The sequence below is a fragment of the Chiloscyllium punctatum genome, unplaced genomic scaffold (genome assembly GCF_047496795.1).
Source record: "Chiloscyllium punctatum isolate Juve2018m unplaced genomic scaffold, sChiPun1.3 scaffold_417, whole genome shotgun sequence".
In the NCBI taxonomy this organism is placed as follows: domain Eukaryota; kingdom Metazoa; phylum Chordata; class Chondrichthyes; order Orectolobiformes; family Hemiscylliidae; genus Chiloscyllium; species Chiloscyllium punctatum.
Genome location: NW_027310151.1, coordinates 47473 through 53921, shown reverse-complemented (window position 1 = coordinate 53921; position 6449 = coordinate 47473).

The window sequence follows — 6449 nt, the reverse complement described above, 5'->3', positions numbered from 1 at the left end:
CCCAGTAACCCTCTCCCTCCCTCTCTCTGATCGGACACAGGGCTGTGTGGGACTGAGGGACATACCCAAAGCACAGCAAGATCCCAGTAATCCCCCTCCCTCCCTATCTCTGATCGGACAAGGGCCGTGTGGGACTGAGGGTAACCCCCAGAGCACAGCAAGATCCCAGTAACCCCCTCCCTCTCTCTCTCTGATCGGACACAGGGCCGTGTGGGACTGAGGGCCACACCCATAGCACAGCAAGATCCCAGTAACCCCCTCCCTTTCTCTCTCTGATCGGACACAGGGCCGTGTGGGACTGAGGGCCACACCCATAGCACAGCAAGATCCCAGTAACCCCCTCGCTCTCTCTCTGATCGGACACAGGGCGGTGTGGGAATGAGGGCCATACCCAGAGCACAGCAAGATCCCAGTAACCCCCTCCCTCCCTCTCTCTGATCGGACACAGGGCCGTGTGGGCCTGAGGGCCACACCCATAGCACAGCAAGATCCCAGTAACCCCCTCCCTCTCTCACTCTGACCCAGAGCACAGCAAGATCCCAGTAACCCTCTCCCTCTCTCTCTCTCTCTCTGATCGGACACAGGGCCGTGTGGGCCTGAGGGCCACACCCATAGCACAGCAAGATCCCAGTAACCCCCTCCCTCTCTCACTCTGACCCAGAGCACAGCAAGATCCCAGTAACCCCCTCCCTCTCTCTCTCTGATCGGACACAGGGCCGTGTGGGCCTGAGGGCCACACCCATAGCACAGCAAGATCCCAGTAACCCCCTCCCTCTCTCACTCTGACCCAGAGCACAGCAAGATCCCAGTAACCCCCTCCCTCTCTCTCTCTGATCGGACACAGGGCCGTGTGGGCCTGAGGGCCATACCCAGAGCACAGCAAGATCCCAGTAACCCCCTCGCTCTCTCTCTGATCGGACACAGGGCGGTGTGGGAATGAGGGCCATACCCAGAGCACAGCAAGATCCCAGTAAACCCCCTCCCTCGCTCTCTCTCTGATCGGACCCAGGGCGGTGTGAGACTGAGATTAACCCCCAGAGCACAGCAAGATCCCAATCCTCCATCCATCTCCCTCAACCCTCCCTTGCAAACCGCCCGGTTCATTTCTCCTCTGTTTCTGTCCCCTCATCTCCTCTCCTCCTCTCTCTCTCTCTGTGCCTTCCCACCACCGACCCCAGAACCTGACCGTTAAACTGTGCTCGCCAGGCCCTTTGCTTCTGCGTTTTGCCCAGACGCAGGACCCCCTCGCGTTTTGCCGAATTGAACAGCCACTCGCTCCCCCAGCCCCGAGACCCCCCACCGATGATGGATCGTTGTGACCTGGAGGTGACCTTCACCTCTGGCCAGTCTCCCAGCGACCCTGGTCGGCTTCCCAAACTTCCTGACCGCCCCTCCAATCCGGGCCTTTCGGAGACAGAGGTACAGGCGCTGCAGACCCAGGCCTGATCCCTGTGGGGGTTGAGGGGGGGGGGCAGGAGAGGACCCCACTGCTCACGGGACCCCTGCACCCTGTACAACGCCCTGACCCCTTCCCCCATCGCCCCCCCCCGACCACCCCAGCTCTCAAGCGGAGCTGCTATCTGACTGGCTCCCTGGATCCCCGGGCGATCCAACTTTCCCGGTCAACCTGCCTCCCAGAACCCCAGGCAAAGGCTTTCCCAGAGACGCGGCCTTCCGGGTTCAGCAGGGAATGGCTCCCGGGCTTAGCACCGCTGCCTCCCGGCGCTAGGGGCCCCGGGTTCGATTCCAGCCTCGGGCCGACTGGCTGTCTGTGTGGAGGTTTGCTGCGCATTCTCCCTCTTCCCCCCCCACCCCCGGGTGTCTGCGTGGGTCACCTCCCAGTGCTCCGATTTCCTCCCACAGTCCAACGATGTGCAGGTTAGGGGTGGATTGGCCGTGCTAAATTACCCATAGTGCCCAGGGATGTGCAGGTTAGGGTGGATTGGCCATGCTAAATTACCCATAGTGCCCAGGGATGTGTAGGTAAGGGTGGATTGGCCATGCTACATTACCCATAGTGCCCAGGGATGTGCAGGTTAGGGTGGATTGGCCATGCTCAATTACCCATAGTGCCCAGTGATGTGCAGGTTAGGGTGGATTGGCCGTGCTAAACTACCCATAGTGCCCAGGGATGTGTAGGTCAGGATGGATTGGCCGTGCTAAACTACCCATAGTGCCCAGGGATGTGCAGGTTAGGATGGATTGGCCATGCTAAATTACCCATAGTGCCCAGGGATGTGTAGGTAAGGGCGGATTGACCGTGCTAATTTACCCATAGTGCCCAGGGATGTGCAGGTCAGGGGGGATTGGCCGTGCTAAATTACCCATAGTGCCCAGGGATGTGCAGGGGTAAATGTCAAGCAACGGGTGGTAGGGGAATGGGCGGGATTCTCTTTGGAGGGTTGGAGTGGATTTGTTGGGCCGAAGGGCCTGTCTCCAAATGCTGGGGGCTCTGCGGGTGGCGAAGGTGGGTGAGGGCATTGGCCGCTTCTCTCCGAGTGCGACCCATTGGGGCGTTGCCCGGGTCACAGTCGGGACGCTGCCTTCAGTTTGAGGAAGGCCTTATCAGAGGGAAGATCGAGTGTGCGTTGGAGGCTGACTCCGGGATTGTTTTACGATGACAGTTTGGACCTGTTGGCACATCTTATCTCTGCTGCTTGGAGAAGAGACGTGCGTCTGCTCTTTTCCCCAGGTAATCTCCGCTCTGCGTTTACTGCTGGCTGTCCTGCTTTTGTACCTTGCCCCTGACACAAGGCCACCAACGTTTAACAACAGCACAGCACAGTCCAGGCCCTTCACCCCTCGATGCAGTGCCAGCCCTTTATCCTCCTCTGAGATCAGACTAACCTACATACCCTTCCACGTGTCTATCCAAGAGTCGCTTGAACGTCCCTAATGTCTCTGACTCTGCTACCACTGCACTCCACACACCCACCACTCTCTGCGTAAAGAACCTCCCTCTGATATTAGATTTTTTTAAGATTAGGTTCCCTACAGTGTGGACGCAGGCCCTTCGGCCCTTCCATATCAACCCTGCGAAGAGCAACCCCCCCCCCCCCTCCAACATTCACTCCCTGACTAACGTACCTAACACTACGGGGTAATTTAGCACGGCCAATCCACCCTAACCTGCACATCCCTGGACACTATGGGGAATTTAGCACGGCCAATCCAACCTAACCTGCACATCCCTGGGCACTATGGGTAATTTAGCATGGCCAATCCACCCTAACCTGCACATCCCTGGGCACTATGGGGAATTTAGCACGGCCAATCCACGCTAACCTGCACATCCCTGGGCACTGTGGGTAATTGAGCATGGCCAATCCACCCTAACCTGCACATCCCTGGGCACTGTGGGTAATTGAGCACGGCCAATCCACGCTAACCTGCACATCCCTGGGCATTATGGGTAATTTAGCACAGCCAATCCACCCTAACCTGCACATCCCTGGGCACTATGGGTAATTTAGCATGGCCAATCCACCCTAACCTGCACATCCCTGGGCACTATGGGTAATTTAGCACGGCCAATCCACGCTAACCTGCACATCCCTGGGCACTGTGGGTAATTGAGCATGGCCAATCCACCCTAACCTGCACATCCCTGGGCACTATGGGTAATTTAGCATGGCCAATCCACCCTAACCTGCACATCCCTGGGCACTATGGGTAATTTAGCACGGCCAATCCACGCTAACCTGCACATCCCTGGGCACTATGGGGAATTTAGCACGGCCAATCCAACCTAACCTGCACATCCCTGGGCACTATGGGTAATTTAGCATGGCCAATCCACCCTAACCTGCACATCCCTGGGCACTATGGGGAATTTAGCACGGCCAATCCACGCTAACCTGCACATCCCTGGGCACTGTGGGTAATTGAGCATGGCCAATCCACCCTAACCTGCACATCTGTGGACTGTGGGAGGAAACCAGACACACGGGGAGAATGTCCAAACTCCACACAGAGAGTCACCCCGAGGCGGGAATCGAACCTGGGTCCCTGGCGCTGTGAGGCAGCCGTGCTAACCACTGAGCCACCGTGCAGCCCCCTCGCAATAGACATCTCTGCGAAGGCTATCCACTCTATCTGTGCCTCTCACCATCGTGTACACCTTTATCAAAGTCGCCTCTCATCTTTCTTCACTCCAATGAAAGAAGCCCTTGGTCCCTCAACCCTTTCTCCATAAGACATGCCTTCCAGTCCAGGCTGCATCCTGGGAAGTCTCCTCTGCACCCTCTCGAAAGCTTCCACAGCCGGGCTGTCCCATACCCAAGGTCCCTCTGCACCCCTCCGCCCTCCCTTGTACCGAGGGAGAGAGGGGCAGGGGCAGGGATAGAGAGAGTGAGGGATAGAGAGGGACAGCGAGAGGCAGAGTGATGGAGAGAGGATAGAGAGTGAGAGACAGAGGGATAGAGGGATAGCGAGGGAGTGACAGAGAGATAGAGAGAGAGAGACAAAGGCAGAGGGATAAAGAGAGAGAGAAGATAGAGAGCGAGAGACAGAGGGATAGAGAGAGAGAGGGATAGAGAGAGAGGGGTATAGAGAGAGGGGTGATAAAGAGAGTGAGTGACAGAGGGATAAAGAGAGAGAGGTAAAGAAATAGGGATAGAGAGAGAGGGGATAGGGAGCGTGAGACAGAGGGATAGAGAGAGAGAAGAATAGAGAGAGACGGATAGAGAGAGGGGGTGATAGAGAGAGAGTGACAGAGGGATGAAGAGATAGAGAGAGGGATAGGGAGCGAGAGAGAGACAGAGGGATAAAGAGAGAGAGAGAGACAGAGGGACAGATAGACAGACAGAGGATAGAGAGAGAAAGAGAGAGAGAGAGGAAGGATATAGGGAGAGAGGAGAGATAGAGGGAGAGAGAAAAAGACAGAGGGATAGAGAGAGACAGACAGCCAGTGGGTATTTCGGTAGCAGTGGACGATTCTCACTCCCAGGGGCACGGAGAGTATGAGAGCAGGGAGGTGATGCTGAACCCCAATAAGACCCTTGTTAAATATTGGCTGGGGGGAGCGGCGTACATTGTCAGGAAGATGCGAATGTATTGGAGACACAGAGAGAGTGAGAATGCAACCCATTCCCCCCCCCCCCCCCGCCTCCTCTCCCCTTCCACTATCCCACCATCCCAATCCCCGCCATGACTGAGAACCCTCTGGTCTCAGTTTCGATTTCCCAGACCCCAGGCCTCAGCACTAGGCCCGGAATGCAGCCTGGGGCCTATCCTGCTGTGTGCGTGAGAGAGTGAGAGCTCAGTCCCAGACCGCAGGCCTCAGCACTAGGCCCGGAATGCAGCCTGGGGCCTATCCTGCTGTGTGTGTGCAGGGGTGTGAGCTCAGTCCCAGGCCTCAGGCCTCAGCACTAGGCCGGGAATGCAGCCTGGGCCTCCCCAGCCCCGTACATGTGTCTAATCGTGAAAGTGTCTGTTTTATCTGATGGACAATACTCGCCCTGCAATAGTGTAGATAATCAGTGAGTTTTTACAGATCCATTATCCAACTGATAACTGCTGGTGAAAGGTTTATTGTGGCTAATGATGGATCCTGTTAATGATTGACGTCGCCAGCTCTCTCCTCTTCCAGGAATTGTCTTTCAAGGAGGGTTCAATAAACCTGATTCCCATCTGCCTCTCGATCCTCCCCCCCACCGCCCCACCCCCATCCACCCCCTCATCTCCCCGGCACCAGAACTGTCCCCAACTCTCCCTCACTCATTCACACTCTCCCTTACTCATTCCCCCTCTCTGTCACTCATTCCCCCTCTCCTTCACTCATTCCCCCTCTCCTTCACTCATTCCCCCCCCTCCCTCACTCGTTCCCCCTCTCCCTCGTTCATCCACCCTCACCCTCGCTGATCCCCCTCACCGATCCCGGGTTAGTGCGGATCTCCCTCACCGATCCCGGGTTAGTGCGGATCTCCCTCGCCGATCCCGGGTTAGTGCGGATCTCCCTCACCGATCCCGGGTCAGTGCGGATCCCCCTCACCGATCCCGGGTAAGTGCGGATCTCCCTCACCGATCCCGGGTTAGTGCGGATCCCCCTCACCGATCCCGGGTTAGTGCGGATCTCCCTCGCCGATCCCGGGTCAGTGCGGATCCCCCTCACCGATCCCGGGTTAGTGCGGATCTCCCTCACCGATCCCGGGTTAGTGCGGATCTCCCTCGCCGATCCCGGGTCAGTGCGGATCCCCCTCACCGATCCCGGGTCAGTGCGGATCCCCCTCACCGATCCCGGGTTAGTGCGGATCTCCCTCGCCGATCCCGGATTAGTGCGGATCTCCCTCACCGATCCCGGGTCAGTGCGGATCTCCCTCGCCGATCCCGGGTCAGTGCGGATCTCCCTCGCCGATCCCGGGTTAGTGCGGATCCCCCTCGCCGATCCCGGGTTAGTGCGGATCTCCCTCACCCATCCCGGGTTAGTGCGGATCTCCCTCACCGATCCC